General features: G+C 36.2%; 1 protein-coding gene and 1 pseudogene across 1 annotated transcript in view; one reads left to right on the forward strand and one right to left on the reverse strand.

Annotated features, from left to right (window-relative positions):
* The window catches only part of LOC102816739, an 18,025-nt pseudogene extending 4,773 nt beyond the window's left edge, over positions 1–13,252 (reverse strand).
* The window catches only part of ZNF804A (zinc finger protein 804A), a 469,844-nt gene that overhangs the window by 431,434 nt on the left and 18,392 nt on the right, over positions 1–20,018 (forward strand). The window lies entirely within an intron of this gene.

Below are 20,018 nucleotides of genomic sequence, written 5' to 3' on the forward strand. Positions count from 1 at the left end.
CAACTGAGGTTGGCCCAGAATCGGGCAGTGTTTCCTTCTGCTGTGCATAATAAGGTCACTATGGGTTGGTACCAACTCGATGGCACCTAACAACAGCATCAGTAGGGGGTGGCCCTCAATGAGATGGATTGGTACAGTGTCAGCAACATTGGGTCCAAACATAATTGTGAGGATGATACAGAACCAAGCAATGTTTCATTCACTGTGAAATGGAACAACAAATGATTATTCACTAATGACATGAACCATTTAAATATGATTTGAAATACTATTTCCAAGTTTCATATGTATTTGAGACTATTGAAAATACTGTGTCTTGAGTCAGACACACCTATGTCCTCAAACTGATATCTTTGCTCTTGCGCATTTTAAAAAGGTTTTGTGCAGAAAATTTGCCTAATCTAATATGCCATTTGATTTCTGGACTGCTGCTTCCATGATTGTTGATTGCAGACCTAAGCAAAATAATCTCTTTGACAACATTAATATTTATTTGTTTACCATGAAGATATTTATTGGTCCAGTTAATTAGGTTTTTGTTTTGTTTATATTGAGGTGCAAAGAAAGCTGAAGACTGTAGTCTCTGATGTTTATTAGTATGTATTTTAAGTCCTCTTCACTTTCAACAAATTTATAGCATCTGCATATGGCAGGTTTTTCATGACTCTTCCTCTAATCCTAACGCCATGTTCTTCTAAATATAATCCTGTTTCTTAGATTGAGTAAGTATGGCATATACCTTTCCCAATTTTAAACCATTTAGTATCCCCTTGTTCAAACAATTGCATCTTGGTCTATATACAGATTCCTCATAAGCACAATTAAGTGTTCTTAAATATCCATATTTTACAATGCTATCCTAGTTTGTCATGATCAAAATAGTCAAAAGTCTTTATATAGTCAATAAAGCACAAGTAAACTTCTTTCTGATTTTCTCTGCTTTCAGCCAAGATTTATCATATGTTAGTAATGAAACCCCTAGTTATCTGTCCTCTTCTAATTCTCACTTGAATTTCTAGAAATTCCCTATTGCAGATAACTGCAATGGCTTTTAAATTATCTTCAGCAAATGTTTACTTGCATTTGATTTTAGTGATATTGTTGGATGATTCCCTTTGTTTGGTCAGCTTTCTTTGGAATTGGTATAAATATGGATCTCTTCCAATCATTTGGCTGAATAGTTGCCTTCCAAATGATCATCTCCAGTACTGCATCAATACCACATTTTTATTGTTAAGTGTTGTGAGTCAGCTCCAACCCATAGGTTCCCAAAGTGTGGTTGGTGAGCTTGAACTGCCAACCTTGTGGATCAAACTGACTCTGCAGTTTAGTGCATTAATCCACAGCACCACACCAGGATTCCAAGGAACATTTACATTTGTATTCCATCAGTACCTACAGCCTTGTTTTTATGCCAGTGCCTTCAGTGTAGCTTGAACTTCTTCCATCAGTACCACTAGCTCTTGATCATGTGCTACATCTTGAAATGGTTGAAAAGTGACCGTTTCTTTTTGGAACAATGACTCTGTGTATTCCTTTCATCTTTTTGTTGATGCTTTCTACGTCATTCAATGTTTTACCCATAGAATCCTTCTATTGCAAATCAAGGCTTGAATTTATTCTTTATTTCAGTCAGCTTGAAAAATGATGAGCACCTTCTTCCTTCATTGTTGTATAACTTCAGATCTTTCCACATTTAATTATAATACTTTACTTTGTCTTCCTGAGCTGCTCTATGAAATATTCTATTAAGCTTGTTTTTTTCATTCACTTTAGATTCTCTATACTTAAGAACAAGTTATGGATTCTCTTCTAACATCCACTTTATCATTTTATTTCATTCCTGTCTTTTTAAATGACCTTTTGCTATGGTCATGATTGCTATTCTGGATGTCATCCCATAACTCTCTGGTCTTGAGTCATTATTGTCAATGATTCAAATCTGTTTTTGAGGTGGTCTCTAAAATCAGGTGAGATATATTCAAGGCCATATTGGTTCTCCTGGACTTCTTAAAATTTCCCTGAGCTTCAGCCTGAACTTGCATATGAGCAATTGAAGGTCTGTTCCACAGTCTGCCCCTGGCCTTTTTTTTGACTGATGATATGGAATTTTTCCACCATCTCTTTTCACATAGGTTGTCATTTTGATTTCTATGGATTCCATCTGGTGAGGTCCATGTGTATTACCATCTTTTACATTTTTTAAAGTAGATATTTGCAAGGAATGCATCATTGAAATTTTCTGTTCAGCATAGTACACCATATGGCTGTCGGATTAACAACTTCCAATTTTCCTAGATCCATACTTCATATATTCTATGTTCTGATTATTAATGGATGTTTACAGCTGTTTCTTATCATTTTGAGTTGTGTTTCATCAGAAAATGAAGGTCCTGAAAACCTTACTCCATTCAGGTCATCACAATCAATCAGCTCTACTTTAAGGAGGCAACTTTTGCCTGGTCATATTTTGAGTGCCTTCCAACCTGGCAGTCTCATCTTTTGACACTACATATCACTAATATTCTGGTGCTATTTGCCATACTTTAATATTCAATATTCTGGTGCTTGCTGACAATGTACCATTGCTAGTCATAAGATTTTCAGTAGTTAAACATTTAGAAGCAGTCTGCCTCTCCATCTTCCTAGTCAATCTTAGTCTGGAAGGTTAGCTAAAACCTGTTCCTCATGGGTGACCTGCTGGTATTTGAAATACTGATAACATAGCTTCCAGGAGCACAGAGCAACATATAAGACACCACAGTACGACAAACTGACAAACGAGTGGTGGATTTGTGTCATAGTAGAAATACACATGTTTTGATATGGCATGATTCATTTCAGTTACTAAAATATAATAGCATTTTCTACTACTTTTTAAATTTTCTTTTTACTGAACCTATGTACTACATATAGCTATGTTAGTATTTACACATACTTTATAGCTAGGCATCAATATAAGTATAGAAAACAGTCCCGGGTAGTGCAAACGACTAAGTGCTCAACTACGAGTGAAAAGATTGGTGGATGGAACCCATCCAGGATACCTCAGAAGACAATCGTTTCAATCTGCTTTTAAAAACGAAATTATTGAAAGCCCTGTGAAGCACAGTTATAGCCTGACACACATGGATCTCTGAAAGATGGAATCAACTCAAGAACAACTATTTTACTGGTCATTTTAATCTCCTAAATTTTTGGCTGGTTTTAGCAGTACCTTAGGTTTCATTGCCAAGGTAAAAAGAATAGTAAAAATGAAGAATCATTGACTATTTACAATTATAAGTTTATTTTAGGAATAACTTAAATGGCTCACAGTGTAAATAAAAAGCCTCAACTATGAATTTAAAATATGAAACCATTTCTTACACTAAACCATTTCAATCTTAATTTTATTCATTATCAATTAATGAATTGATACATTAAGCTTCCCATGCTCTTTATGTATATTTTGCTTAGCACTGAAATATTCATAAAGTACTCTTTGTGGAATTTTTCGGAAACCAGTATCAGCATTCTAAAGCTTGCAGTTTAAACAGATTGTTTTTATCCACATGGATTCATAGTTGAGATAACAACATAAACAGTGCTTATAGAAATTAGCAATTTTTTTTTCCACCAACACCTCTCAATTTAAAATAAGGTCATTTGATCAAATTATGGTACTATGAGAAGAAAAGCAGAATTGATATAGCATTTACTCTAAGTACTGATAAGGAGCTCTGGTAGCATAGTGGTTACGAATCGGGCTGCTAATCTCACGGTCAGTAGTTTGAAACTACCAGCTGTTCCGTGGGAGAAAGTTGAGGCTTTCTGTTCCTGTAAAGATTTAGAGCCTTGGAAACCCTGTATAGGGTCGCTATGAGTCAGAACAGACTCTATGTCACATAACAACAACAACATAAATACTCATAATTGAGATGACACTTATCTCTTATTTAATCCATTGCTTTGACCGTGAATATATATGAAGAGTTCTTTACACTAACCAAGCAGATTCTTATTTAAATTTTTATTATTTTTAAAAAGTGTTATATGCCCCATCATTATGTTGCTTATTATAATTGTTAATCTTTAAGAATAGTTTTATCAGAAGGAATATTTTTTAAACAACACATTTTAAAAGTGTTTGAAATATGTCATGCAAGATGTCAATTCCCGCTTGGAAAGCAGTCCTCTAAATTTAATCGAAAGTTTAGGCTTCAATTCTTTGGTGAGCATCTTGCTGTAATGAACACTGTTGGTTGTTGCACGCTTTTCCAGACAGTGTTCCAATACTGGCCCTTGAGAATCCCAGAAACTTGTATAGAAGCATCAATTTTCCAGCTGATGGTTGACTACTGGACTTTTTCTTAGCTACAGACTGAGGATGTTTCCATCCTATACTCTGCTGTTTACTCTCAGACTTATAGAGATGAATCCATGTCTCATCACCAGTAATGGTTTTTTCAAAATAAACTTTAACCATTCTTCAACTATTAGTCCAAAATTTACTTGCATATGTCCAAATGCTTCTGTTTATGCTCTTCTGTGAGTTCTTTAGGTACCAATTTTGCACAAACTTTTTGAAACCCAAGTCTGCCATGGATTATTTCATAAGCAAGGTCGTGGCTGATTTGTAAATGATTTGCCACATAATCTGATGTTACTCATCTATGACACAGTTGTTTCATGTGCACACTCAATGCTGTCATCAGCCGTGGACGTGAATGTATGTTTTAATGTAACCAGAATGAAGATAATATTTTACTCAAATTGATATAACTATGGTACAGTGAATTTAATTGATATGGGTCTTCTATCTGTTGTTTTCATATCTCCTGACAAATGATTGCATGGGTTTGTGAATACATACATACACACAAACATACATATATATATTTGTTGTTAAGTGCCATCAAGTCAGTTCTGACTCATAGTGACCTTGTATAGGGATACTCAGGAGCAGTTGGTGGGTTTGAACCAAATATAATGCTCCCAACTGCAAAGACTATTTGAACCACAGTGGTTCAAACGAACCAGCTTCTCCTTGAAAACCCTATACAGGGTTGCTATGGGTCAGAACCGACTTGGCAGCAATTAATAACATCTATGTAACTATCTACATATATAGTTGCTGATATTAAGTGCCATCAACCCAGTTTTGACACACAGTGATATATATATATATTGGACAATACTCTGCTGTATTGATTCTTATATTTCGTGCTTTCCTTCCTTATGTACTTCTTTTTCTTTTGACTGCGGTCCTTCCTGCCCAAAGATATGCATAAGATAGCTAAATAATACTATTTCTGAACCCTGGTATATTTAAAACTAATTTCTTTACTCTCACCCTAAGCCTGAGTATAAAATTTGAGATTTGAAACTATTTTTCTGCATAAACCCAAATTTATAGTATTGTCTTCAAGCATTAGGTGCTATTGATTGCTTCCATTGTATTTTCATTTCTTTATAGGGGCTTTGTTATTATTATTATTATTTTTTCCTTCAGAAGGATTAGTACGAATAGTGCAAAGAGCTAAAATATGTAACTTTTCTCAAATTTATTTTCTTTCTGACTGGAGGGCAGACTTTGGTCTTTGTGTTTATGGATAGAGTTCATGCAGAGTAGGCATATTTCCAGCTGAGATTTACTGTATGGTGAGCAGTTAGTGAATATGATGTTTTTGTTAAGTGCTGTCAAGTCAATTCCAACTCACGGTGACCCCTTATTAAGCTTTTGAGTAACAGCTGGTGGGTTTGACCTGCAGACCTAGTGTATTGAATTCCAGTGCTGATCCAACAGCGCCACACCAGGAATATGTACATCTCTATAATTGCTCTGGTAGCGTAGTAGTTACGAATCGAGCTGAGAACCGCAAGGTCAGCAGTTCAAAACTACCAGCTGTTCCGCAGGAGAAAGATGAGGCTTTCTGCTCCCATAAAGATTTACAGCCTTGGAAATCCTGTACAGGGTGGCTATAAGTCGGAACCAACTTCACGGCACATAACAACAACAACAATAATTGCTGTAGGATAACGCACTGCACTGACTACAAGGTAGGTTTGAACCTCCAGGTTGGACAGTTCAAACACACCAGCTGCTCTTGGGAAACCCTATACAAGGTCACTATGAGTCAGAACTGACTCAATGGCACTTAACAACAACAACAACAACAACAACAACAACATAATTGCTATTGTTGCTGTGGAGTCCTGGTGTGGTGTCATAGGATAAACACTTGTCTGCTAATCGCAAGATTGTCTATTCAAACTCACCAACCGATCCTGGGAAACCCTATAAGGATTGCTGTGAGTTGAAACCTACTTGATGCTACTTAACTGCAAGATATTTGCTAAGTTGTTGTTATACGTCATCGAGCCTGCATAGGGTTTCAGAGAAGCTGCTAGTAGATTTGAACTGCCAACCTTGTGGTTAGCAGTGCGGTGTTCATCCCTCAGCACCACACCAGTTGGGCAGCCTTTTCCCAGTTAGCAAATTTCTGTAGTTATCTCACAGTTTGATATCTTTCTGTTTGGTGGTCTTATTAAATTTTAGGTCATACTTTTATTAGTATTGTTCATAGATAGATCATCTAGTCTTTATAATGTTTATTTTAGTCTCAGTAATAAAAGACATTTACTGCCAGTATGCTGTGTATTTGCAGGAAAGAATGACTGGAAGAGGTTCACAGAATTCAGTTGTAAAATAAAACATGAAAATTGTATGTATGTATTATGTCTATTCATCACTTTTGCATATGACAGTCTACCCTACCATATGCATTGATGCCTATCACCAACCAGGAAGCCAATGGAGCTTCTGTATTCAGAGCTTTAATTGAGTCCTTATTAAAGAGCTATGATTGTTTGAACCATGGCTCTCTCTCCTGAGGGTTGACTTATAACACACAGCTGATATTTCTGGTTTGACCAGCTCCTACTTGAGTCAACTCATTAGCATGACCTGTCAGGTTTGAAGCCCTCTTAGATAACAAAGATACTTTAATCACTGGGGAAATTCCAAAGTTTTTATAGGTTATTTCTCAGGGAGTAAGATAAATCCAAATTCTTTGGACAAATTCATTTGTTAGCACATACAATTAAAGAGAGTTCTTGGTTTTCTACTAAGAATCATAAAATAATAGATATATAGGCTGTCTACTTTCACTGGTTTTGCCTAATTATAGAATTTAACATTATATCTATGTGTTTTTATCCTAAAGAGTAATGCATTTCTTTTATAACATCTTCTTTGCATTTTTCCTTGTGCTAGGCAGAATTAAAGATAGTCTCTGAAGATTCCCAGACACTGAGGTATACACTTTCTCCAAGTTACTCAATCAAGCATTACTCTATGTTCTGGCACAGGGATTGTATAGATGTAATTAAACTCCCAAATCAGTTGACATTAAGATTATCCTGGTTGGGACTAACCTAATCACATAAGTTCTTCAAAAACAGAATTTTTTTCTGGCTGGTCACAGAAGCAAAAATCAGATATTTGAAGCATGAGGTAGACTTGAAATGCATGTATAAGAACATATGATTGGGAAATCCATAGTGATATTTTTTATTTCTGATTTCAAATTTATTTCATTTTTATATTTCAAATTTCATTTTAAATATTGTAAAGGTAAAATATACTAGCAAGGAAAATCACAAATAATTTTAATTGTATTTTTATACATATGGTGAAAAACCAAAAATCAAACTCATATGATTTTACTTTACAAAGAATAACATTGTTAAAAGTTCCACTGTATTTTTTTCCAAATTTTTATTCTAGTGCATAGATTAATGTACATTTAATTATATTGTTTAAATATGAACTTGCTAATTATATTAGAATTAAAATTAAGAATTTTCTAAATATTTTGTAACTCTTAGCATAATTGACAATTTGTTATTATTAAGTGCTGCCGAGTTGGTTCCAATTCACAGTAGTCCTATACAGGGTTTCCAAGGAGCAGCTGGTGGGTCTGAACTGATGACCTTGCAGCTCAAAACTGACCTTGCAGTCCAGCACACTAACCTGCAGTACTACACCGGGACTCCTAATTAGCAATACCTGAATAAAATTTCCTTATGAAGTTTAACCATTCTTCAATTACTGACCACTAAAATTACTCATATATTGTTTTAAGTAGAAGTATCATTACCTCTTATAACTCAAGTTTCGTTGATTTGCCTGAATTACCAAGCATTTTAGGCAGATTTTTGTTGGCAAATGAGAAAGTTAATTACTGCCACCATTTGCCAATTCAATTTAACAAGCATTCATGAACACGTAAAATGCACTAGACGCTTTTGATCCAGAACTTAAAATGCATTGAATGCTCTGGTAATCAGTTTTATACATAACTCATACAGATGGCAAAGACTTTTATATTATAACAAGATTGAATTTATTTCTACAATGATAAACTTGAGTTAATGGAATCTAAAGAAGGCGAAGCCTTGGGGAAAGATATTGTTCAAATCTGATAAGCCATTAAGAGATTAGATACTTTAAAAGCTGCCATGAGAAAAATCCAAATGATACACATTCATGATAGTAATGAGAAAATAAATTTTAAAAAGATTCTTCCACAGGTTCAACTCAGCATAATGCCATTGATTAAATAATGACTAGAAGGAAATTATACATTGAAGTGTGATACCATTCACTAGAATATCTTAACCTTCTCTGAAGATATATATTTGCTAACATTCTAATATAAACCACTTATAGTGTCTTTTGAAAGAGCTGAATTGATTCAGCAAATATAGATGGTGATTGAGTTGTAATTTTTTGAGGATATTACTTCTATTTAAGATAAAAAGTATTCTTACATTTTTCAAAAGATGCTGAAAATCATTCTTAATGAAATGACACTTGAGATGCAAAGGAAATTTTAAGCCTCGAGAAACAGTAATATTAGATTATATACTACTTTACTGGAGGTGGTGGTGGTGGTTATGTGCCTTCAAGTCAGTTCCAACTGTGTTAGTGAGGATCCTGTAATAAATCTTTATGGGATCAGAAGTCCTCATTTTTCTCCCATGGAATAACTAGTAGATTCTAACTGCTGACTTTACAGTTAGAATCCCAACTCATAACACACTATGTTACCCGCTCTACTTATATTAACTTACTGTTGCTATTGCTAAGTCCTGTGGAACAGATTCTGACTCATAGTGAACTGATACAGGTTTTCTGAGGAAGGGCCAGTGGGCTTGAATTGACAACCTTGAGGTTAACAGTCCTACAAAGCCACACGTGGATTTACTAGAATGTATGAAATTAGGAATAGAGGTATTGGGACATTTTAGAAGAGTAATGGATTTAATTCTAGTAGGGAGAATAATTAACAATGAAATTCCTTTATTGGTCAGTATATATAGTATACTTAATAGCAACTAGTGCCATCTTAAAAGATGGTATTGAAAGTATAGCTCTTAGAATATAAAAATTGGTGGAAGTTTAGGTATTGTTAGTATCTTCCTTTAAGAAGAGAGGCATCTAATACTATGAAATGAAGTACCCAATAACATAATTAGTGAATATACAAATTAAGTTATGCTCAACAACAAATAAGGTAAAATTCAAATAATAGTACTCTCCTACCCCCAAATTAAATAGACCACCATCCAGAACGGATGCAATAACAGGAGGCTAAAATATTTTTATTTATCTGTTCTGATATCGTTTTCAACCAGGTTTTGACTGCCAAGTTGATGGTCTCAAAATTGAAATATGGCTACTACTCATCTAAGATATTTACACACAGGATGGAAAGAGAGAACTAGCCTTAGAAACAGAGAGGGATACATTTTTCTAAAGAGACCTTAATTTCCTAATTTATTTTATTTTATTTTTGGGGGAGAGATATATCCTTTTCATCAGTTCAAAACTACCAGCTGCTCCACATGAGAAAGATGAGGCATTCTGCTCCCATAAAGATTTACAACCTCGGAAACCCTGTTCAGGGTCGCTATGAGTCGGAACCGACTCCACGGCACACAACCACCATATCCTTTTCAGAGGTATAGGATTGCAATTCATTAGTATTACATATAAGAGAGTCTGGGATTTTTACTATGTTATTTGATTACATTGGTGTCCCTTTAAAACTCAAATTCTATTAATGAATGTGTTGTTAGTTCTCTTTGAGATGATTCCATCCAGCGGTGACTCTGTGAGTGCAGCCTAGAGCTACTCCATAGTGTTTCTAAGACTGTGACCTTTCAGAAGCAGATCCTCAGGACCATCTTTTAAGGCACCTCTGGGTGGCTTTGCCAGACTTTCAGCTAAAAGTCAAGCACTTAAACATTCACACCACCTAGGCACTTCTATTGATGTAGAGTTGTTGTTAGGTGCTATTGAGTTGATTTTCAATGCACAGTAGAAAGATGCAATGGATAACCTGTAGGCAAATTGGAATGCTTATCACAAATAATACAAATACAATACTTGTGCTCTGACACTCTGGATTTCTTAGATATACCACACTTACCCTTTGTTGGGGTATAGGAAATTATTTTTTTCACTCTTTGTAAGTTTCAGCTATGGAGCATCAGCACAACCTTGTAACTAGGAAAAGTAGTCAAAACAAAATCCATTTGCAATTCACTATTACTTGTGGCTCTCTGGTGCTAATTAGATGGTTATCAAAGGAGTGCTAGTAGCTAGCGTAGTGGTTACAAGTCGGGCTGCTAATCTCACTGTCAGCAGTTCGAAACTACGAGCTGTTCCTGTTCCGCAGTAGAAAGATGAAGCTTTCTGCTCCTATAAAGATTTACAACCTCAGAAACCCTGTACAAGGTTGCTATGAGTTGGAACTGACTCCATGCACATAACAACAACAACGTCAAAGACATTACTGGTGTAGCACTGTGGGCTAATGTCCTGGACTTTAAAGTCATTTAAATCACAAGGTCCGTGGTTCAAGCTCACCAGCGGCTCCTTGGAAACCCTATACAGGGTCGCTATGGATCAGAAATGACTCAGTAGCACTTAGCAACAACAATAACATCAAAGACAGACTCTTTTCACAAGGATACAAGAACTTTCTTTAACCATCCATTAAATACTTAGGTGTTAAATGAACAAGAGGAAATGCGTTAAAATGCACACATATATGCATACACTCACACTGCTCATTCATTGTTGCTGTTGTTAAGTGTCATCAAGTTGGTTCTGACTCATAGTGACCATAGTCTACAAATTGAAGTGGGATATATTCAAGGTAATATTTTGATTTTATGTACTTGTTTTAATTTTCTTTAGCTGCAGCTTAAATTTGCATATAAGCAACTGAAAGTCTGTTCTACAACGTGAGTCTGGCCTTCTTTGTTGTTATGAAGTGCCGTCGAGTTGATTCCGACCCATAGCGACCCTGTATAGGGTTTCCAAGGAGCAGCTGGTAAGCTTGAACCGCCGACCTTGTTTTTCTACAATCTCTTCCCATTGATATAGTTAATTTGATTTCTGTGTATTCCATCTGATGAGGTCCATGTGAATAGTCACCTTTTATGTTATTTTAAAATGTGCTTGCAAAGAATAAGTCTTTGTGGGTTTTTTTGTGGCGCTGTGAGCTAATGCGTTAGACTGCAAAGTCATTTGAACTGCAAGTTTGGTGGTTCAAGCTCACCAGCTGCTCCTTGGAAACCCTATACAAGTCACTATGGGTTGGAATCGACTGGATGGCACTTAACAACAACCACCAAGGATTATCAAGCATCCTTTCTATCACCAAGGTCATATTGTCCAACTACTGACGTTACTCCTTGTTTCCAACCTTTGCAATCCAATCTCCAGTAATTACCAATATAGGTTTATTGCATGTTTGATTAATTTAAGACTGAAGAAGTTGGTAGAATTCTTTCATTTCATCATCATTGGTGTTAGTGGTTGGTGGGTATTAAGTGGTCTTCCTTGTAGGCATATGGTTATTATTCTTTCACTGTCAGCATTGTACTTCAAGCCACAATTCCTCTGTAATTTGTCCTTCTGAGCATGGTAAGCCATATGATTATCAGATTCAAAACGGCCAGCCAACTCCATTGCAGCTCATTAATGCTTGGGATATCAATTTTTACGTGTTCCATTTCATTTTTGTCAATTTCCAATTTTCCTTGTTGTTTTTAAGTGCTGTCGAATCAGTTCTGACCCATAGCAACCCTGAATAGGGTTTCCAAGAAGTGACTGATGAGCTTGAACCGCCAACCTTGCGATTCAAACCAACTTTGCCATCCAGTGCATAAACTCACAGTACCACACCCAATTACCTAAATTCATACTGTTTTCCATGTTCCAATTGTTAATGGATTTAAAAACATTTTTCCTCATTTTGAGTTGCGCATCATCAGCAAATGAAGATTCTGAAAACTACTCCATTCACGCTGTCACGGTCAACTCTACTTTGAGGAGGCAAGTCTTCCTAAGTCATATTTTGAGTGTCTTCCAAACATAGGTGCTTATCACCAGCACTATATCTAACAATATTCTGCTGCCATTTATGATGGTTTCAGTGGCTAAACATTCGGATGTAGTCAGCTTCTCCTTCACCCTAGCCTAGCTTAGTTTGGAAGATCAGCTGAATTCTGTCTACTATGGGCAAACTTGCTGGTATATCTTCCAGCATCACAGCAACATGCAAGTCACCACAATATGACAAATTGATAAGACAAGTTGTGCAGCATCCCTTAGACTTCTCCATTTGTCTTGGCATCAATATTGCCCTGGATCTAGGAACTTTACAGTGCAGGGACTCTAGGTCCAAAGTATGCACTACACTTCCAGAACATCTTTCTGGGTTTTAGTAGTTTCTTCTTTCTCTGTTCAATCCTCTATTTTTATATTTCAGGAGAGATTGACTCAAGATATAACCTAGCCCTGTAGATTACATCTGACCTCATTGTCATCACAGAAATGGGGATTTATAACATAGGATAACAAGTTCAGCTCATAGCTTATCACATCAAACATGTTGTTGTTGTTGTGAAGTGCCGTCGGGTCGGATCTGACCCATAGTGACCCTGTATAGGGTTTCCAAGTAGCAACTGGTGAGCTTGAACCACAGACCTTACAATTCAAATGGCTTTGTAGTCTGGTGCATTAACCCACAGTGCCACACCAGGACCCCCATCAAATCATATTACTTGATTAATTGCTTTATGTTCGATCTCATCATCGGGGATTACTATATCTTACCTGCCAAATTACTGAGAATCCAACCCAGTCAAATTGATTCAAAATCATAAATATCAGTCCACCCCTTGTCATTTTGGTACTTATAAATATCTCCTAGAATTATACATAATACTATTATGAGTTCATACTTGTGCCTTACATAATGCAGCTAGCATCCATATAAACAGATATGTACTGACTCCATTATATTATTCCTAAATTCTTCCAACCACAAATTTTGGGATAATCTAATAGGGTTAGTGCATATTTGGTTGTATGTGTGTTAGTGGCATTATGTTATGTACAAATATGAACTCATAATTCTTTTATGTATAATTTTAGGAGCTAAATATCAAGTTGTATCAAGTTGAAAAGGAGTAGATTGATAGTTAAGATTCTGTGTCAACTTAGCTGAGTTGGATTTTAGTGGTGTGGCAGTTATGAGGAGATCTATACATAATACAATTATGAATTCATACTCATAACTCTTCCAAGTCTGAATTCCAATTTGGGGCAAAATTTGTCTTTATCTGAGAATCTAGAATGCAAGTTAGTTGCTGCCAAATACAGTGAAGGTACAGTTAAAAGAGAAACATATGCATAACCAATGGGAGAAATTGGAGGAAAAGACCAGATAAAGGACAACTTGTTGTTGTTGTTTAGTTCCATGAAGTTGATTACAATTCATAGAAACTCTATATAGGGTTTCCAAGGAGCAGCTGGTAGGTTTGAACTGCATACCCTATGGTTAGCAGTACACTGTTTATGCTATAGCACCATGCAAACATAGCTAACAAATAAAAAAATCCAGAAAATCAATTTACATTAGGTGTTAAGATTTGAACACAAAGCTGTTCTCTGATATCATTTAGGCAATGGTCCTGCACTACAGACTCAAGTGATCCTATGCTCAACAGAACAAAACACTACCCAGTCTGGCATCATCCAAAGTAGATATTAGAAGAGACTCTGAACTTTGCTATCAAGTGTAGAGAAGCTAAAGGGACTGGAAGAAATGATGAAGTAATATAGCTGAACAGAAAATCCAGATGATAGAATCAAATATCATAATGAAATGCACAAAGACCCAGAGTTAGAAAACCAAAATAAAGAACACACTCAAAATTTCTCAAGCTGAGAGAACTGAAGAAAATATTCAAGTCAGAGTTTGCAGTATTGTAAAGATTTAATGAAACTGGAAACATAAAAAGAAGATGGAAGAAATACACAGAGTCACTATACCAAAAATAATTCATTGATGTTCAGTCATTAAAGAGGTAACATATGATAAAGAACTGATGGTATTGAATGAAGACGTCCAAGCAGTGAAGGCCAGTGTGAAAAACAAGACTTCAGGAATTGATGGAAGACATGCTGAAATGTTTCATTAAAACTGATGCAACACTTGAGGTGCTCACTCCTCTATGCAAAGAAATTTGGAAGACAGTTACCTGGACAGCTGATTGGAAAAGATGTATATTTGAGTTCATTCCAAAGAAAGATTACCCAATGGAAGGCAAAAATCATCAAACAAGCAATATGGTGGAAAAGTTCTTCTGATATTTATAGAGCCATTTACTTTGTAAATGTAAGAGATGTTTCAGCTTTTCAGAGTTGTTGCTAACTCTAGTGAAGTTGATTCAGTCTCATGACAAACCCATGTACAACAGAAGATAGCACCAGCATATTTTCAGATAAAGTGCCAGAAGATGAGCTCCTAAGGTCAGAAGGCACTCAGAATATGACTGGGAAAGAGCTGCTTCCTCAAAGTCGACTTGACTGTAATGACATGAATGGAGTAATGACATTTGCTGATGGGGTACAACCCAAAATGAGGAGAAACAGCTGTAGCATCCACTTATAATCAGAACAAAGTAGATTCTAGGAAAATTGGAAGTTGTCACAAATGAGATAAAAAACATAAAAATTTATATTCTAGGCATTAGTAATGGACCAGAGTTGCCATTTTGAATCTGATAATCATATGTTTTACTATACCAGGAATGACAAAATGATGAGGAATAGTGTCACATTAATCATCAAAAAGAACATTAAACTATGCAAAGTCATTTGACTGTGTGCATATTAACAAACTTCAGAAAACATAGTGAAGAATGGAAATTCCATAATACATAATTGCGGTCATGAGGAATCTGTAGATAGATCAAGAAGTAGGCCTTCAAACCAAAAAATGTCATGGTTTAATCAGAAAACGTTGTGTGTCAGGATTATGCCCTTTTACTGTGCTTATTCAAACTGTATTCTGAGCAAATAATCAGGCAGGCATGTTATATGAAGAAGAATATGGCTTCAGGATTTGAGGAAATTTCATTAATGATCTGCAATATGAAGATGACACAATTTTGCTTGCTAGAAATAAAGGGACCTGAAATACTGATGCAGATCAAAGACAACAGCATTCAGTATGGATAGCACCTTACTGTAAAGAAGGCAAAAATCCACACAACTCGACCATTAAATAACATCATGATAAGCGGAGAAAAGATTGAAGTTGTCAAAGACTTCATTTTGCTTGGATCCCGTTCAATATTTATGGAAACAACGGACTAGAAATTAAATGATATATTGAAGTAGGTAGATCTGCTGCAACAGACAACTTCAAAATGTTCAAGAGTAAAGATAACAGTTTGAGGATTGAGGTATGGCTGACATAGCCAAGGTATTATCAGTAACTTCATATGCTTGTAAAAGTTGTGCAATATATAAGGATTAACATAAAACAGTTGATGCATTTAAATCATGGACTTGGTGAAGAATACTGTAAGTACTGTGGACTTCCAAAAGAACTATCCTGGAAGAAGTACAACTAGAATGCTCCACAGAAGCAAGAATGACAAGATTTTATCTCTGGAATGATCAATCCCTGAGGAAGGACATCATGTTTGACAAAGTGATGTGGCGCTGCGGGTTACTGCAGTGGACTGCAGTCAGTTTGAGCTTTAAGGTCTGCAGTTCAAGCTCACTAATTGCTCTTTGGAAACTCTATACAGGGTCACTATGCGTCAGAACCAACTCGATGGCACTTAACAATCACAAAAACAACACTATTGATGTTGTTGTTAGGTGCCATCAAGTCGGTACCGACTCATAGTGACCTTATGCATAGCAGAACGAAACACTGCCCGATCCTGGGCCAACATCACTATTGTTGCCACGCTTGAGTCAATCAATGCTGCCACTTGGCCAATCCATCTCCTTGGGGGACTTCCTCTTTTCTCTGACCCTCCACCTTACCAAACATGATATCCTTCTCCAGTGACTGGTCCCTCCTGACAATACATCTGAAGTATGAGAGACAAAGTTAGCCATCTTGGCCTCCAAGGAGCACTCTGGCTGCACTTCTACCAAAACAGATCTATTGGTTCTTTTGGCAGCCCATGGCACTTTCAATATTCTCCTCTAACACCATAACTCAAAAGGAGCTATTTTTGTTCAGTCTTCCTTATTCACTGTCCAGCTTTTGCATGTATATGAGGTTATTGAAAATACAATGGCTTGAGTCAGGCACAACTTAATCCTCAAGATGACGTCTTTGCTCTTCAACACTTTAAAAATGTCTCCTGCAGCAGATTTGCCTAATGCAATATGTTGTTTGATTTCTTGACAACTGCTTCTGTGAGTGTTGATAGTTGATCCAAGAAGAATGAAGTCCTTGACAACTTCAATCTTTTCTTCGTTGATAAGAATGTTGTTTATTGGTCTAGTCGTGAAGATTTTTGTTTTCTTAACATTGAGATGTAATCCATAACGAAGGTTGTGGTTTTTGATGTTCATCAGTAAATCTTTTAAGTCCTCTTCACTTTCAGCAAGCAACGTTGTATTATCTGTATATCTCAGGTTGTTAATGAGTCTTCCTCCAATCCTGATGCCACGTTCTTTGTCATATAACCCAGCTTCTCGGATTATTTGCTCTGCATACAGGTTGAATAAGAATGATGAAAGAATACAACCTTGTCGCACACCTTTCTTAATTTGAAACCATTTAGTGTTCCCATGTTCTGTTCGAACAACTGCTTCTTGGTCCAGGTACAGATTCCTCATGAGCACAATTAAGTGTTCCAGAATACTCATACTTTGCAATGTTGTCCATAGTTTGTCATGATCCACAAAATCGGAAGCCTTTGCATAGTCAATAAAGCACAGGTAAGCATCTTTCTGATAGTCTCTGCTTTCAGCCAAGATCCATTGGACATCAGCAATAATATCCCTCCTTCCATGGCCTCTTCTGAATTCGACTTGAGCCTCTGGAAGTTCTCTGTCAGTGTATGCTTTCAGCCATTTCTGTATTACCTTTAGTAAAACTTTACTCACATAGGATATCAAAGAGATTCTCCAATGATTTCCACATTCTGTTGGGTCACCTCTCTTTGGAATGGGCACAAATATGGGTCTCTTCCAATCATTTGGCCAGATAGTTGTCTTCCAAAGTTCTTGGCCAAGATGAGTGAGTGCCTCTTGTGCCACCTCACTTTCTTGAAAGATTTCAATTTTTATTCCATCAATTCCTGGTGCCTTGTTCTTTGCCTATTCCTTCAAGGTATCTTGGACTTCCTCCTTCAGTATCATTGGCTCTTGTCATATGCTACCTCTTGATATGGTTGAACATTAACCATTTCCTTTTGTTATTCCTTCCATCTTCTCTTGCTTATGAATAGCAGAGAAAAAACAATATACTTTAAATAGAAACATTTATTTTTTTCATTTTATCTCATCTGATTGTCTTGAATATTATCTAATGCTAACACCTCTCAACTGTTTCTAGGCCAGACCACTTCACTACAAGCTACATTCTTTAACTCATTTGTCTATATGACTTTTTTTCTTGAGCTCTAATTACATTTGTCCTTTTTACCCCTAAAGCTCCTTCATCTGTATTCTTAGATAATAATATGTGTTTTCTAGTTGCTTATGAAAACCAAACCAAACAAAATGATAAAAAGTACATCTGAGCTCTTATATTTTACTCACACCTACATTCAAATTCTGCTGTTTTTGCTTTCAGATTTTCTGCCCATCTTATTACCACTATTTTTTTGCCCAAGTCAGAAACATCTCTCACATAGATTTTTGTGAATCTAATTTGTATTCTTGGAGAACTGATGTGGCACTGTGAATTAGTGCACCAGACTGCAAAGTCATTTGAACTGCAAGGTCGGTGGTTCAAGCTCACCAGCTGCTCCTTAGAAACCCTATGCAGTGTCACTATGGGTCAGAACTGACTCTATGGCACTTAACAGCAGCAAATTTGTATTGTTACATGTATCCTTGAATTTCTATTGTGAACTAAGAAGACAGAAAGTTTTATTTAGATAGAGTAAAATTAATTAAACTTTTTGGCCAAATAACTACAACAATTAGACTGTGTAATAAAAAAAGAGAGAGAAAGTTCTTAACAGGACTAAAAATCCATAGTTCATTTTGACTACATTAGCCTCTCATCGGTTTTTTACCTAATTTATTTCTTCCTGTTATAATAGTGTCTTGTTCTTTAATTATGTTTGGCATGTACTCACCTTGGTTTTACCCCCCCCCCTTAATTAATTCATTCTATGTGTACAGATCTTTGATTTTTGAAAAAAATTCAAATAATTATGCAATAATCACTACAATCAATGCATTAACTATTCCAAAATTCCTAAAAAATTCACTCAGGCTTCTCTGTAGCTAATCCCCTCCTCTGACGCCCAGTCTTTGAAAAAATTGAAATAATATTACATAAATGGAATCATTTGATATATAGTGATTTGAATCTGTCTTCTTTTATTTGGCATAACATTTTGCATTTTTCAAGTTTTCTCCCTTTTATTGAAATATTTTTTGGTTATATGTCAATGTTTTGATACTGTAATTCTTTTAAATGTTTATTTAAATGAGTTTATCCTCTAGTTCCATTCAAATTATTTTCCAGCACCCTAACTGATTCACCTCTCTTGATTGAATTCCTCTTTTTTAAAATGACAGGAAATATCCTCATAAGAAGTAACTGTTAAGAAGCTCGACTGACTTTTGAATCCTGGTTTCCCTTGCATACCATTATAAAATAGAGACTTGAGGGGGAGAAAAAGGAATATCCAGAAATATCACTATAGTAAGCTTTTCAGTCCATCCGTCTTCTGCCTATAACTGGTTGGAATACCTAACATGGGGCTACAGCATGCCCAGTGAAGGAGGCTTCCTGTGGAGCCTCTGCATTACATAAGACCATAGGGGGAACTCTGAACCCCATCCAAAATCTTCTAAGGTGGGAAATTTCTACTGGAAAGGACAAGTAGACCAGCCTGGAGCATCTATAAGAACATAAAATACTTCTTGAAAGAAAGACCAAGAGGAAAATTACAAAACGGTAATGGCAGTCTGACTTCTACAAGAACAAACCAGTTGTTCACCCAGGAGACATCAAGGCAAGTGGTCAAGTCCCCTCCAGGCAAACCCTCTTCCATGACTAGGACTCAATTGGGATACACGAGCAGACATGCACCCTGGCTGGTGACCATATTGGCCACTGATAAAGGAAAGTGAGGGAAAAACAGCAATGAAGCAGCAAGCTAAGCCCTATGACATTGAATAGACTCCTGTGAACCTGGGTAGAGACCTGGTTGGCCAACAGTGTGGCAAGACCTGGGAACTCCTAGGCCCAGAGTCAGTGACATAGCCATAGAAGACTAGAGAGTGAAGCAATCAGCAGATAAGAAGTGAGGGCATATGCACAAGAATACCCACACTTGCAGATAATACCCACTTGACCTGACTTCAATGTCTGGATGATCAGAATTCAACTAGAAGAAGAAAAAAGATGAAAAAAAGAGTAATCTGATACAATTTAATGAACTTGACCTAT

The sequence above is a fragment of the Chrysochloris asiatica genome, unplaced genomic scaffold (genome assembly GCF_000296735.1).
Source record: "Chrysochloris asiatica unplaced genomic scaffold, ChrAsi1.0 scaffold00059, whole genome shotgun sequence".
In the NCBI taxonomy this organism is placed as follows: Eukaryota; Metazoa; Chordata; class Mammalia; order Afrosoricida; family Chrysochloridae; genus Chrysochloris; species Chrysochloris asiatica.